The sequence below is a fragment of the Malaclemys terrapin genome, chromosome 5 (genome assembly GCF_027887155.1).
Source record: "Malaclemys terrapin pileata isolate rMalTer1 chromosome 5, rMalTer1.hap1, whole genome shotgun sequence".
In the NCBI taxonomy this organism is placed as follows: domain Eukaryota; kingdom Metazoa; phylum Chordata; order Testudines; family Emydidae; genus Malaclemys; species Malaclemys terrapin.
Window position 1 is genome coordinate 98,768,960 of NC_071509.1, and position 14,623 is coordinate 98,783,582.

General features: G+C 43.1%; 1 long non-coding RNA gene across 1 annotated transcript in view; it reads right to left on the reverse strand.

The window, feature by feature from the left end:
* The window catches only part of LOC128838243 (uncharacterized), a 53,209-nt gene continuing 38,586 nt past the window's right edge, over nucleotides 1–14,623 (reverse strand). Inside the window, exon 6 of the long non-coding RNA XR_008445135.1 lies at nucleotides 1–2,865. This is a non-coding gene — a long non-coding RNA (uncharacterized LOC128838243). The remainder of the gene's footprint in view (nucleotides 2,866–14,623) is intronic.

Genomic DNA, 14,623 nt, shown 5'->3' on the forward strand with positions numbered 1-14,623 from the left:
TACAGAAAATCTCCTTATTTTATTTGAAAAAATATCATACAGACATTAGCATTAAAAATCAGTATTTTCCAGCAGTTACTGCAGTATATTATCTCAGATGCCACTGTATATCTAATGCTGTAGTGTGAAAACTCTTGGTAAATGCAGAGTTTTATTGGTGACCACTGTATAAATCAGATATGTGTACAGCACTATTTACCCTCTCTAGTAGTATACAGTACCAAGAATTAATGCAATGATTTTTTAAAACTCTGTCATTACTGAGCAATTTACGGATCAAAATGGTGACTTTCGTCAAATGACATCCTACTGCGTGTGGCCTACTGACTAGTGCACCTAACTGGTGTTCGTGAGACCTGGGTTCTGGTCCTAACTATGCTACTAGGAGATGTTGAGCAAGTCACTTTACTACCCTGTGCCTCCGTTTCCCCATTTATTAAATGGGAATCAATATTCTGATCTTTTTTATGGGAGAGTGTGAAGTGCTTTGAGATCTACTGATGAAAAAACACTATATAAGAACTAGCACTTACTTATAACCACTGCGTTTAGCATGTGCTTATTGCTTGGGATGTAGGTGAATTTAGAAACATGCTTTTACCAACTCCAAAACTGGAATTTTGTGGCTTAGCATTCCAGACAGATTTCACACAGAGGCTAACTTGACAAAAGAGACCAGTTACAGAAAAAGCAATTTACATGACCAGCAATTTCTATATTTATCCTATTATTGTTTTTGTTGTATTTAGGAAACTGGGTATCTTAGGGGATGAACAATGCAGTACAGAGCCTTTCCCCTCCAGGTTACTCTTCAGTTATGGCCCATCTTAGTTGTGGGGTTAGCTCAGTTCCATGGCATTTTTGTTGGCAGCCTGTGCAGAGGCCGAGAAATCAATGGACATAATGACAGATGTACCACTCATCTCTAGCATTAGCCTCTACAGGTCAAGATTGCGTGTGCTCATTTTGCAGTCTGACAAGCTCAAAAGCCATCCAATGAGTAGAGTTTCTGAGGGATCAGATGAAAGCACCCACAGCCCGTGAGAGTATATTTTTGTCTCAAAGGTCTCATGGTTGCCAGAATTAGTTACCCCATTTCAGAGATGCTGTATCCACTTAATACTAATTTGGGCCTGCTTTTCCTTTCTATGTTGGGAGAGTTTGGCATTCCTGGCTTTTCAGGTTCTAGGAAAGGAAAGTGTTGCAAACACCTTTTGAAAATACAGTACTACAATTTACAAGAGGAAGAATCTTTAAATCAGGCTGTTATTTATGAAAAAAGTGGCACCATTCTACTTTGAACCTGTTTGCTCCAAAAGAGAATATACAAAATTAAAGGCACTTCTCACCTTTGGGCACGGATCTTCTCTCTTTCTTGGAACTTTCAAGATCTGAGTGCTGGGTTTGCAAACTTTAACTGTGACTGGCAGTGATTGCCAAAGTAATGAAAGACAGAAGAAGCTTGTTGAAGTAAACTATCAGCTCCTTAATAGTGTGCAAGCTTTGGTTCAAGTGAGCAATTTTCTATCATGATGAAATACAAAGTAATTCATACTCCAAGAAAGAATAGACATATTGAATATTTCATACCTATTGTACATTATGCATGTGACAGCAATTATGCATTTTATCTATAAATATAGAAACATTACAATGACAGATAGAGTTAACCAACCATAAATTCTTGCAAGTCTATTGTTTTGGTTGGATTTTTTTTCTCAGTTGCATTTGGCTACTCTTCACAGAACTAAATGTTGGCATATATATGTACCAAAGAGTATGATGCCAGCTACAGGCTTCACTACAGCAAAGCCTTTTCTTTGCTTTTCATCAGCATATGCCAGTTTAAGATCAGCAAGACTTGTTTGATTCATCCTGCTTTTACCTTCACTTGGCATCAATCCCAGTGTGGAGTAGCCCACTCTCCCAGTATGCGAGGATCTGGAAATATGCTACCTAATACTCAGGATTCCATTTTCAAGCTGATATGAGTACTGAGAAAGGCAATCCAGTCTGCTGACTTCAACCCAGTAAATCATGGTAGTTCAGACAAGTGTCAGATCTCAGAAATCTGTAGACGGGGTGTTAATGGATTTAAAAACTGACCTGAGCACATGGATTGAAGAACATAAACTCTAGAGAAAACAGTGACAGACACCAATACTTTGGGGAAATTGTATATATTGTTCACTAAGAACTTTGTCCCTCAAAGGTCAGTATTTTCACGTCACGGTATCTATGCTGAAGCTGACCGTCTGCAACAATCTGGTCAGTTGTCCTTGTAGTTAGAATGGCCACAAGTTTCTCTGCTGCTGAGGCAAAAAATGACCAGTGAAACCGTGCAAAAGGGCATTTCCAGTATCCTGTGCATTGGTGGCAAATGTAGAATTAGTGTATGGAACATTCAAATATTAACTGAAATAGCTAAACCCATTTTCCTCGAAAAGCAGGTAATATTCAAAGCTGAACCAGGCAATCACCTCCATCAGCACTGGTTTGGTTTTGGCAGTTTTCTTGATATGGTTGTATTACGGGAAGACCAACAGATTCTGAAGCATGTGTACCAACGATGCTTGTACATGGCTGGCGATCACATGGTGCTAAAGCTTTGGTGGCACAATAAGATTGCCAGTGATGGTAAGAAACTGAATATCCAGCCAGACTATCTTACGGACATAGTCAGCAATGGATCCAGGTGGCGCTCAGTCTGCAAGGAGGCCACGTCACTTTGAGATTTGCCATGATGATGAAGCAGCTTTGGATTGCCAAATCATGGATAAAAAACAGTAAAATCCTGAGGTTCTCTTGCATTGTGCATTTGACATTGATTTGTGTCTAAAGAGTTTCCCCTGTTGCTTTTGTGCACTAAAAAGAAAAAAGAAAAACATGTTAAGAATATAAAAACTGGATTCTACACTCTCTAAGTTATAGTGCTCACCCCTACCCTGTCTGTCTGTCTAGAGCAGGGGCGGGCAAACTTTTTGGCCTGAGGGCCACATCAGGTTTCCAAAATTGTATGGAGGCCGGTTAGCGGAGGCTATGCCTCCCCAAACAGCCAGGCGTGGCCCAGCCCCCGCCCCCATCCGACTCCCCCCTGCTTCTTGCCCCCTAACAGCCCCCCCGGACTCCTGCCCCATCCAATACCCCCTGTTCTCTGATGCCCCCCCTTCCCTGTCCCCTAACTGCCTCCGGAACCCTGACTGCCCCCCCCGCCGCCCCATCCAATCCCTCCTCTCATTCCTGACTGCCCCCCCGGGACCTCTGCCCTATCCAACCACTCCTTCTCCCTGTACCCTGACTGCCCCCAGAACCTCTCCCCCTGACTGCCCCCCCACCACCCCATCCAACCCCCCTCCTTCCTGACTGCCCCTGGGAACCGTACCCCATTCAACCCCCCTGTTTCCGGCCCTCTGACCGCCCCGACCCCTAGCCACAACCCCACCCCCTGACCACCACCCCCAACTCCCCTGCCCCCTCACCACGCTGCCTTGAGCACTGGTGGCTGGCAGTGCTACAGCTGCGCCACCCAGAGAAGCTGGACAGGCAGCTATGCCGCCCGGAGGGAGCCAGCCACGCCACCACACAGCACAGAGCACCGGGTCAGGCCAGGCTCTGCAGCTGCGCTGCCCCAGGAGCTCACAGCCCTGCAGCCCAGAGCATTGCGCCGGCAGTGCAGTAAGCTGAGGCTGCGGAGGAGAGGGAACAGCGGGGGAGGGGCCGGGGGCTAGCCTACCAGGCCAGAAGCTCAGGGGCCAGGCAGGAGGGTCCCGCGGGCCGTAGTTTGCCCAACTCTGCTTTAGGGGCTATTATGCTTCTGTAAATTATGCTAGAGGCTGCTGTAAATTATGCTACCAGCCTGTGGAGCAGCACAGAATAGTGTGAGGCAGGGGAGGTGCGAAAGTGTCTTACCCTCCCCCTAGGCTGCACCCTTCTGTGCCATGCCTCTTAGAGGCACCAGAGAGAATCTCAACCTCTATTTCTTTGTCTTTTCTACACGTCACTCTTTAAAATGTAATGACGTATGTGCACACCAATAAAGAAGCCTCTAACTGTTCAACTTCATGCCTGATGTTAATGTTTGATTTTTAACAGAGTATTTTTTTTGGTAATCCTTTCACCCCAAAGCATGACTGGGAGATACTGGCTCTGATCCAAAGCTCATAGAAGTCAATGGCTTTCCATTGACTTCACTAGGCTTTGAATCAGGCCCATTCTGAGCTCTGATACAATACACCTGGGACTGCGTTGTAAGGAAATTACATTAAGGTACCTTTGGAACAACTGATCAGTTGAGTGACTCACTTCTAGCCTATTTCTAACTAGAATTCTAATGACTGAGTTGTTCGATTCCCCGGCCCCCCGAATATTCCTTTCATTATCCTATTTGTGTTTTAAAAAAAATCAGTACTTCTTTAGCCTTTAATCTTTCTTTAATATTGTATACTGTTAGCCATGGATTTATTTTGGGCTTTTTTGTGTTATTTTTGGAAAAGAGAAGGTGTCAAACCCAAATTAGGTTTCATAGCAATGCCACTGCCTAACTGCCCTATTAGTAGCTCTATACAAAGCTATTAATAGCAGGTCCTGGCCTGCAGCTTCCACATCTAAATTGTTACGGTGTAGTGCAACAACAAATGGCAATAATAGGCAGCATATTAGTTATTCCACCTCAGAAAAGAACGCACGAGATTTATGAGATGCTGAGTAATGTATTATTTATTGGTTGCCAGGTGGTTGTGTTGCTCTTTTACTTTTCCAGACTCTCAGGAGGTTTTATTTGTTGCAGTTTGCCAGTGTACACATATATGCTGACAAGCTACCCAGTAACAGTTATATGTGACAGACTGAAAACATTGTCTCAGGGTCCTTTAGAGAAGTGGCAGGACAGCTGGGACTGGAAGGCATGCAGTTTTTGTAAACAGAGTTATGACCTTGCAGTATGAACACTGAAACCTTGATTATCTCCTGGGCTAAGGTCTGACTAATGTTCACATTTGCCAATACCTTAACCGGTATCTTAAATGCATACAAGCCTGCCCAATTGTGCAAACATTCCACACAAAAGGAGATAGGACTCAGGTTGAGATAAACTCTCAGAAGTCAGGAAATTCCAAAATTTAAGGTTAAACTTTCAAACTAATTCTTCCCTCCTTCTGCATATGCTTTAAAATGGGGACTCCTTATATCCTCTAATATTATGTTTCATATATATATATAAACAATAACATAAATCATTTTGAAAGCCAACTCCTCAGATGGTGTAAGCTCCATTGACTAACTGAAAAGGTTAGAACTTCAGCTGGCAATCTGTTATATTGACCAGCTGAGCATCTAGCTCACAATATAAAGTAGAATTTCACTGTCTTGTATTTCAGCTTCTCCAAACTTTATTACACTAATTCCTTTTGTGTTGACATTTTCCTTGCTTTACTTCTATACACACTTGTACCCACACAGCCTGAACCTGAGTTTTGTATTATGGCAAAGCTCCCTTGAAGTTCTGCTTGATTTAAAATAATCTGGTGTAGGCCCACACAATCTGATCCAGAACATGTCACATGTAAATAAAAGACCAATTTAGAAAAAAGAAAAAACATGCTCCTTCCACCAGATATTATTTCAGTAAAAACAGGCACCTTAAAAATAACACTATAGATTAGCTACAGTTCATAAACTCATACCAAAGGTCTGAACTGGAAAAGAGAAAGCACTTTTCCATGCCCTAATAATCTCCCATTTCCTCGATCACTGGGTATTTGCTTCAATGGTTGAGCATTAAGACCCTGGTTAAGCAAGCTACTTAAACAGGTGCCTAACTTTAAGGATAGGTTTCAGAGTAGCAGCTGTGCTACTCTGAATACCAATAACTTTAAGGATGTGAGTAGTTCTACAAAAGACAATGGACCTTACTCACATGTTAGGTAAATGCTTAAGTAGCTTGCTAAATTGGGGCCTGAGGATGGGGGCGTTGGTATTTGCAAAGCCAGGGCCGGCTCCAGCATTTCTGCCGCCTGAAGCAAAAAAAAAAAAAAAAAGCCGCGATCACGATCGGCGGCGTCAATTGGAAAAAAAAAAAAAAAAAGCCGCGATCGGCGGCGGCAGTTCAGCGGCAGGTCCTTCACTCCTAGAGGGAGTGAGGGACCTGCCACCCCCGAATTGCCGCAGGTGCCGCCCCTCTCCCTTGGCCGCCCCAAGCACCTGCTTGTTAAGCTGGTGCCTAGAGCCGGCCGTGTGCAAAGCGCAATACCCCAGATTCTACAAGGATAATCCAATCTGCACTCCTCTTCAGGCAAGATTCCTATTGATTACAATGAGATTACACTGAAAAAAGAGCTACGTTAGAAGGCTGAATGCTGCAAGCTTCTTGGAGGCTAAGCTAAAAACCAAGCACATATATGCTTTTACCTCAACCCTATACAGGGTGACCAGATGTCCCGATTTTATAGGGACAGTCCCGATTTTTTGAGGCTTTGTCTTACATTGGTGCCTATTACCTCTCACCCCCGTCCCGATTTTTCAAACTTGCTGTCTGCTCATCCTAACCCTATAGGACTGAAACTACTTTCAATCACAATTCTGTAAAGTGAAAATGTGAGAGACCAGAGAGTTCTACTTTTAATAATTTAGATGCCAATCCTGCAGTCAGCTTCATGTGGGCCCAAGGGCCTTAGGATGGCAATGAAATAACAAGAGACAAACTAAACTAAATAAATACCAAATGGAAATGTTCTAAAATACAATTTGAATACATATTTCAAAAGTAAAACAAGAAGTCATTTGATTTTCTAAGTAAGCGAGAACAATCTCTGCAATTCTCAATCCCATTTGAGTTTTGAAAGGGATATTACAGCGATTACATCAAATCATGCTATTATTCTTCCATTTTGCTGAAATGAATGCCTGTAATTTGTATCCAGAATGCCTTGGTATGTTAAGCTTCAAAGATTATTGGCAAAGTACTTGGGATCATACATGCAAGCCTCCTGCTTCAATCCACTGGGCCAGATTCACCCCTCGTGTAACTTTCTTAACTTTAAATGGAGTTACAACAGGGGTGAATTTGATCCTTTTTGTTTTGGCAAATTGTGGATCTGATCCTACAAACCCTTACTGAAATGGGGAGTCCTTTCTTACATGAGTATATGGGGCTACTGTTTGTAAGGATTGCTGTTGTAAGGATTTGCAGAATCAAATCTTATTACCTTAGGAACCTGATCCTACAATCTGAATTGTGACAGAGTAAGCTGTGCAAATCAGGTTCTTGAAATATTAATAAATAAATAAAAATAAAAAAACCCAAAAAGAAGGAATTCATGTTTTAAATGTACAAGGTTCGTGAGGGAAATAGCCTATTAGGGTTTTCCATTCACTTCAGTGAGAGCAGGATTGGGTCCTAGAAGATGACTTCGAAAGGAAAAATCTCCAAACCATTCACAAATAGCCCATTAGGTAATTTTACTGAAGTCTTTTTACAACAAAGTAACTTTAGCCATTGTTATGTCTGCCAATTTAGTAAAATACTAGTTTATATATATCACAGTAGCCATCGTGTATGTTCATCTAATTCTCCCACCTGTGGTTTTTAGACAATTCAGTTTCTTATTTCACAGTGGCCTTTTTTGTCAAGTATGACTATGGGCTTGTTAGTGCAAAGTACAAATGATGATGGGCTGTTCCTCATTCTCTAACAGCAGTTTCTTGAGCAGCAGTAGCTCAGCTGGGTATTTTGCAAATGAAGCAGGCATAGTGTTTGCAGTTCGGTGCCTTTGATGCTGATGATGTTTGCTGTAAAACACTAATAGTATTCCAGGGGCAATTACAAAAGTATCAAGCAGTTTAAGGTCTTTTTCATCTGACAAACCAGGACGTGAGGGATTAGTATATCCCAGGAAATCCTGAGAAATAAAAGCTTTATATTTGTTTCAAGAGACATTCATTCTGCCAAAACACTTGGAAAGGCAACTTTCTACATTTATGATTTAAGATCGGTGGGAAGTATGAATTGCAATACCCTACCAGTAAAGTTACCCATCACGTATTACAGAATAAAACAGTCTCAATTCACTCATGATGAAAAGAGCACTTTCATTACTCCAGAATGGAAGGATGGGACACTGGTACACTGTGCTCTGCCTCTTTCATTTACCTTTCTGATCTCAGCTGAAAAATAATCAGAGACTTATCTGGCCTTGAAACCTCTAGTCTGAGCAGTGGTGCTGCAACCCTTTTAATAGTGGGGGTGCTGAAAGCCAACCCTCTAATCCTTGTCCACACCCCCTGCCCTGCGCATCGCTGAGAGCAGTGCCGTGTCTCCACAGGGGTGGAACCAGGACAGGGATAAGGAGGCAAATGCTGGGAGCAGGCATGGGGCCAGGAGCGAAGTCCCAGCCGCAGGGCCAGCGGCTGTGACCCTGGAGCAGAACCTTGTGAGTGGGAGCCGGGCTGCGGGGCACCGAGCACAGGACCAGCGGCCAGGAAGTGGGGCCAGCAGCCAGGGCACCTGGGTGCAGAGCCAGCGGCCGGGGTGCGGGGCCAGTAGCCAGGACCCAAGCCACGGACGCAGGGCCAGGGAGGAGAGTCCTGAGCATGGAGCCCTGGGTGTGGCACAAGGCCAGCAGCCGAGACCCAAGGCCTGGGCTGGGGAGTGGAGGCCTGGATGCAGGGCCAGCAGCCCCACATAAAACCTGGGGGTGCTGCAGCACGCCCCCCCCCCACACCCTTAGTTCCCATGCCTATGAGTCTGAGGGAAAACATTTTTCACATTATTAAAACAAAATAGTTCTATATAGTTCCCTTTCCTTCCCCCACCCTCAAGGTTAATCTATTTCTTCTTGAATTAAAATGATGAATCAAGGCAAGTGTACCCCAGGAATGTAGTCAGGTGCAGTGATGACTATAGACCCAGATAAGTGATTTTGCAAGCTCAAAAAAGTTGTATGAAACTCTGTTGTGAAATAAATGCAAGAAAATATTGAGAAAGGCAATATTTAATGCAATGTGGATGTTTTCTACATGGCAGTGTATTGTTTCTTAACAACCTAGGTGGTATTTCAATCACTAGCTAGATCCCCCAGTATTTTTAGGTTTGGTCTTCATGCTTTCAAACTATCATTTGTATAGTTTAGTATGCTAGAGGGATGGATACATTTAATGGGTGAAATTCTGTTTGGAAGGAAATTCTCTAACAGGTGTGTGTAGAGGGAGAGGGTAACCTTTATGGAAAGTATTTGTAAACAAGTGTCATAGATGGAGGTATAGCTAATTAGCAATCATGTTTGTCTGTTGGTTGAAAATCAGCTTAAATCATTGAGGGCCAGATTCTGTCAGCCCTGAACCATACTTTACTCTGAGGGTAGTCCCATTGAAATGACTGCTAAATATGAGTAAAGCTATCAGAATCTGGCCCTGAATGATACTGGGTAGGCATGTTTCTGTTGAATCTCGTTCTTCTTTCACTGTTTTTACACTGGTATGACTCCATTGATTTCAGTAGTGCTACACTGGTGTAAGTGAAATGAGAATCAAGTCCTAAGGGTAGGATACACAAGGGGGACATAGGTGCCTAATTGCCACTTTAGGCACCTAAAGTCCAAAATCTAGATCCTCAAAATCCCTGCTCAGCTGCTGCCTAACCCTGTAGGCACCAAAAGTCCCTAAATGCCTAAGTTTCCACAGGTACCTAAATTTCTATGGGTAGGCATGTGCACAGCTGCCTCATTCCTGACACCACTGAGCAGCTCAGCACATAACTCATGCCTAAGCCTCAGCAGGATTCAAAAACTAGGTGTTCTCCTCTCCGTCATCTGAGGTGCCCAGTCTGGTAGGCATGAGCAGAGACCACCTTAGAGCATGCCTACCAGAGCGGGCTCTGCACAGCCAGCAGCAGTAGTGGTGGCAGCAGCAGGTGGTAGTGGTACTCCTTATCTCAGGAGATGGGCACTCACCTGGGATTTAGGAAGCATGGATACAAGTTCCTGCTCCTCCACCTCCTCTCCTCTCTTTTTTTTTTTTTTTTAAAAGAGCTGAGCTGGCTTAGATGCCTAACTCCAGGAGAGGGTTCACAGCTGTGAATCCTGAGTGCAGGAAGGTACTTCCCTCCAACCTGGATTTAGGTACCTAAGTCACTTTGAGGGGTGGGGCTTTGTCCACCCCCCTCCTCTCAGCATTTCCTAATGGCTAACTTAGGTGGCTTCTTGCTTGGTATGCTGGCTTCAATAAATCCCTTTTAGGCACCTAATTCTCCCCATGCATTGTTTAGGGAACCCAGGCACCTAGCTCAAGGCAGAGGATTCCATTTGGCAGCAGGGCACCTAAAATTTGCCACTGCAATGCTCAGCCTGAGTCCCCCTGTGAATCACCTCCTATGTGCCTTCTTGAGGGGAGATGTCCTAACTGTGTTATGCCTTTTTTGCAGCCAATCTTTGAAACCTGTTCCTCTGAAGATTCCTGGCTTGTATGTGTGACCTCAAAACCAGGAGCTGAAGGAAATGGTATCTGATGTTAAAGAAATGCAACTGCCTCAGTACTTAAAGGAAAACTGCACACATTGCACAGTCCAGTAGTATAAGAGTTCACAGGATAGGAAGTACTTGTCACCATAAATAACTGTGACATTTTAATTATAACTGGTATATGTAAGCTTAGAAATAGAGACAGCCATCTGGTTGAAAAATTATATCTTTTGTGACACTAGCAGTGGGAGACCCCTAGGGAAGAGACTGGAAAGCAGTTTCCAGCCTGATTTAATGATAGAAAGCCCTCTAATATGTAAAGATGACATGTTGTTCCAGAGACTAAATACAGCAGAGAGGATGGGACATCAGAAAGCTGGTTGGGACTCCTTGATCCTGGGGCAGCTGTATAGGAACCTTCACAGGAAGAAAATACCAAGTACTAAACAGCTCTTTAATCTAGCTGAGAAAGCATAACAAGAGCCAATAGCTGGAGGCTATAGCCAGACAAATTTAAATGAGAAATAAGGCACACATTTTTCACAGTGAGGATATTTAACCACTAGAACAGACTCCCCCAGGAGGTGGTTGATTCTCTGTCTCTTGATATATTCAGGTCAAGACTGGATGCTGTGAACCTAAGAACCCCTCCAATGCCAACTGGCAAAGGGTTCACTACGCAGTGTCAGCAACTCCTAACAGGCCTAACACACCAATTTCATGGTATTTATTCATCAGTAGTGTCAACTAAAAGCTGGTGTCATGCTGGTCATTAATATCATTGTGAAATGTATGCACTGCTGATATTTAAATAATTATGTGTACTTATTAAAAAGGTGTTTAAACTATATAACAAAGCAGACAAAGCATAGCTATTCACCTATCCCCGTCTGATTTAAAGTAAGCATTGTAAGCCCAACACAATGGGAACTACATTTGCATTCCAAGTCAACATGAGGATGTAAAGTCAACATGGGGACCAGAGAACACTCAGTGGAGAGCATTTCAAACATTTACTGACTATAACTGAAGGATGAGAAAGCCATTTTAGTATCCATTTACTGAGGAAACCCCTTGAAGAGTGTGGGGGTGTTCACAAAAACTTGGATGCTGGTTTTGACTGAAACCTGAAGCTCTGTCAGACTAAATCCTCAGGAGAAAATCTACTTTATTAAATAGGAAAGGTAACTATTAATAAGTATAGACCTAGGAATGCATTTTATGCTTTGTTTTATATGTGTAGCCATTTCTGTTTCCATTTGTTATCTTTACTAACTATCTCTTAAAACTTAACTGTGATAATAAAATTTGTTTGATTCACTATAAATATATTTCAGTGCTGTAATGTTATAAAGAACGTGATCTTGTGGTGTCCCAGTCACACTGTGTGTGTACTGTTCCTCTGGGAACAGCAAATCTGGTAATGACTGAGTGTCCAGTGACAGGGACTGGTCACTTCAGGGGAACTCAGGTGCCAGGGTACACAAAGTATTAACCTGCAAGGCAAAGTAAGGGCTGGCAGAGCCCTAAGTAGATCGTTTGGGTGGCTAACAACCTGGGGGTGTTGGGGAGCTGATGACAAGTTAAACACAGGCAAGTCTCTCTTTCTAACAGAGGCAGGTGGTAATAGGATGACTCTCAGTCCTGGATACACCAAGAAAGTGTCAGAATGGCATAGGTGGGAGGTTTTACATACAGTTTTCTGGTTAACTAAGGTTCACACTCCAAGCAAATTGGGTTCTGAGAGATTCACAAGAGAGATGGCTGGGAACAGGCAAAGAAAGGTTACATTTTTTATTTTCTGTATTTCAGAGAAAGGAAGTAAAACAAAAGAAGTATAAGATGAGTAAGCATCATAAACACTAAAAAAGAACAACCTGATCCACCAAGAGTACTTGAGGGCAAAGACACAGCCCATAGTGAGACAGTCACACAACTCAGATTGGCTGAGATAGAGTTACAGAAGCTGGAAATAGCAGAGAAGGAAAAAGAAATGGATCTGGAGGGCAGAAAGTGGGTACACCAAAGAGCCCTGGAAACTACAAAACAGAAAGAGGCAGCAGAAATGGCTGCCCCTCAGTGAGACACATACCCAGAATAGTGGAAGCATGAGGCTAGTGAACACAAACACAAGATGCAGACTCTTAAGCAGCAATCAGTCCTCCCCAAAAGTCATCCAGATGGGAAAAACTCTGCCCTGCATGCAGACAAATGGATTTCTCTCACAACTTTTGAAAGAATTTGAAAACTCCATAAGATTACAGAAGACAAGAGGGCTCCCATACTTATCTCCAAACTCTCGGGGAGAGCATAGCAAGTAGTTAATGAAATAGACATGAAGGAGGCTTTGAAATATGATGAATTTTAAAAAGCTGTGTTGCGAAACTTTCACCCCTGTGGTGTATAGGTTAAGACTCAAGAATCTCATAAAGCATAAGATGAGTCACGGAGAATGTATGCATAGGATGTGTGATTTAATGAAAAATGGACAAATGGAAAAAAGGTAGAGAATTATGACCCTTTATTTGACCTCTTTGCACAGGAACATTTCCTGAGTATATGCTCTGAGGAGATCAGAGCAGCCATTTGGGCAAAATCCCTTGGCAATATACAAGAGGAAGGGGATTTTGCTGATTCCTACATACAAACTAGAGTGTCTAGTGAGCTCTAACACCAGAGAGCAGGGCAGAAGGCTGGGTAACGGGAGGGCACGCTTTATACCTGGGAAAAGGGAGAATGGCAGGGAGTCCAGGCACCTACCACCTTAGAACCAATTCCCTCCATGTAATCATAATTACAGGCTTCTATCACGGGAAATGGCCCAAGGAAGTGTTACTCATATGGCCCCACTGAGCACATGAGAAAAGATGATCCTGAGCGGGAATCCAAATACAAACCCAGGCTGGCCCAGGTTAATGCAACACCTTAGACTCAGGACCCGAGGGGCTTCCTGAGAAGACCCTTGTGAATTTTGCAAGGACCGACCCACTGGAAGTTGATAAAGAGTTTATTAAAGTTGCCAAGTTGAACAGCAAGTTACGCCACATTGGCACCCAGATTTCTCTGGTCAGAAAAGGCATGGTTAGGGAAGCTGATATGCTTGCTGGGGAAAATGTACAACTCCTTCCATTGGGACAATTTGAAACCATTTTGTGCCTTTAGCGAAATACAGTTGGAATGGGGAAATTTAAATGGCACTTTAAATGTTAGGATACCGGATAGCATTCCAGCAGATGTGTTAACTAGGGTAATGATATATTGTCTGTGTCCAAAGCTGTTAATATAATAACCTGTAGTAAAAAGGAATATGTCTTTGTCATTCCCAATCCTGCTGGAAAGGCATAACAAGTGGGGTTCCACAGGGGTCTGTTTTGGGACTGGCTCTGTTCAATATCTTCATTAACGACTTAGATATTGGCATAGAAAGTATGCTTATTAAATTTGCAGATGATACCAAACTGGGAGGGATTGCAACTGCTTTGGAGGACAGGGTCATAATTCAAAATGATCTGGACAAATTGGAGAAATGGTCTGAGGTAAACAGGATGAAGTTTAACAAAGACAAATGCAAAGTGCTCCACTTAGGAAGGAACAATCAGTTTCACACATACAGAATGGGAAGAGACTGTCTAGGAAGGAGTACGGCAGAAAGGGATCTAGGGGCTATAGTTGACCACAAGCTAAATATAAGTCAACAGTGTGATGCTGTTGCAAAAAAAGAAAACATAATTCTGGGATGTATTAACAGGTGTGTTGTGAGCAAGACAAGAGAAGTCATTCTTTCACTCTACTCTGCTCTGGTTAGGCCTCAACTGGAGTATTGTGTCCAGTTCTGGGCACCGCATTTCAAGAAAGATGTGGAGAAATTGGAGAGGGTCCAGAGAAGAGCAACAAGAATGATTAAAGGTCTTGAGAACATGACCTATGAAGGAAGGCTGAAAGAATTGGGTTTGTTTAGTTGGAAAAGAGAAGACTGAGAGGGGACATGATAGCAGTTTTCAGGTATCTAAAAGGGTGTCATAAGGAGGAGGGAGAAAACTTGTTCACCTTAGCCTCTAAGGATAGAACAAGAAGCAATGGGCTTAAACTGCAGCAAGGGAGGTTTAAGGTTGGACATTAGGAAAAAGTTCCTAACTGGTGGTTAAACACTGGAATAAATTGCCTAGGAAGGT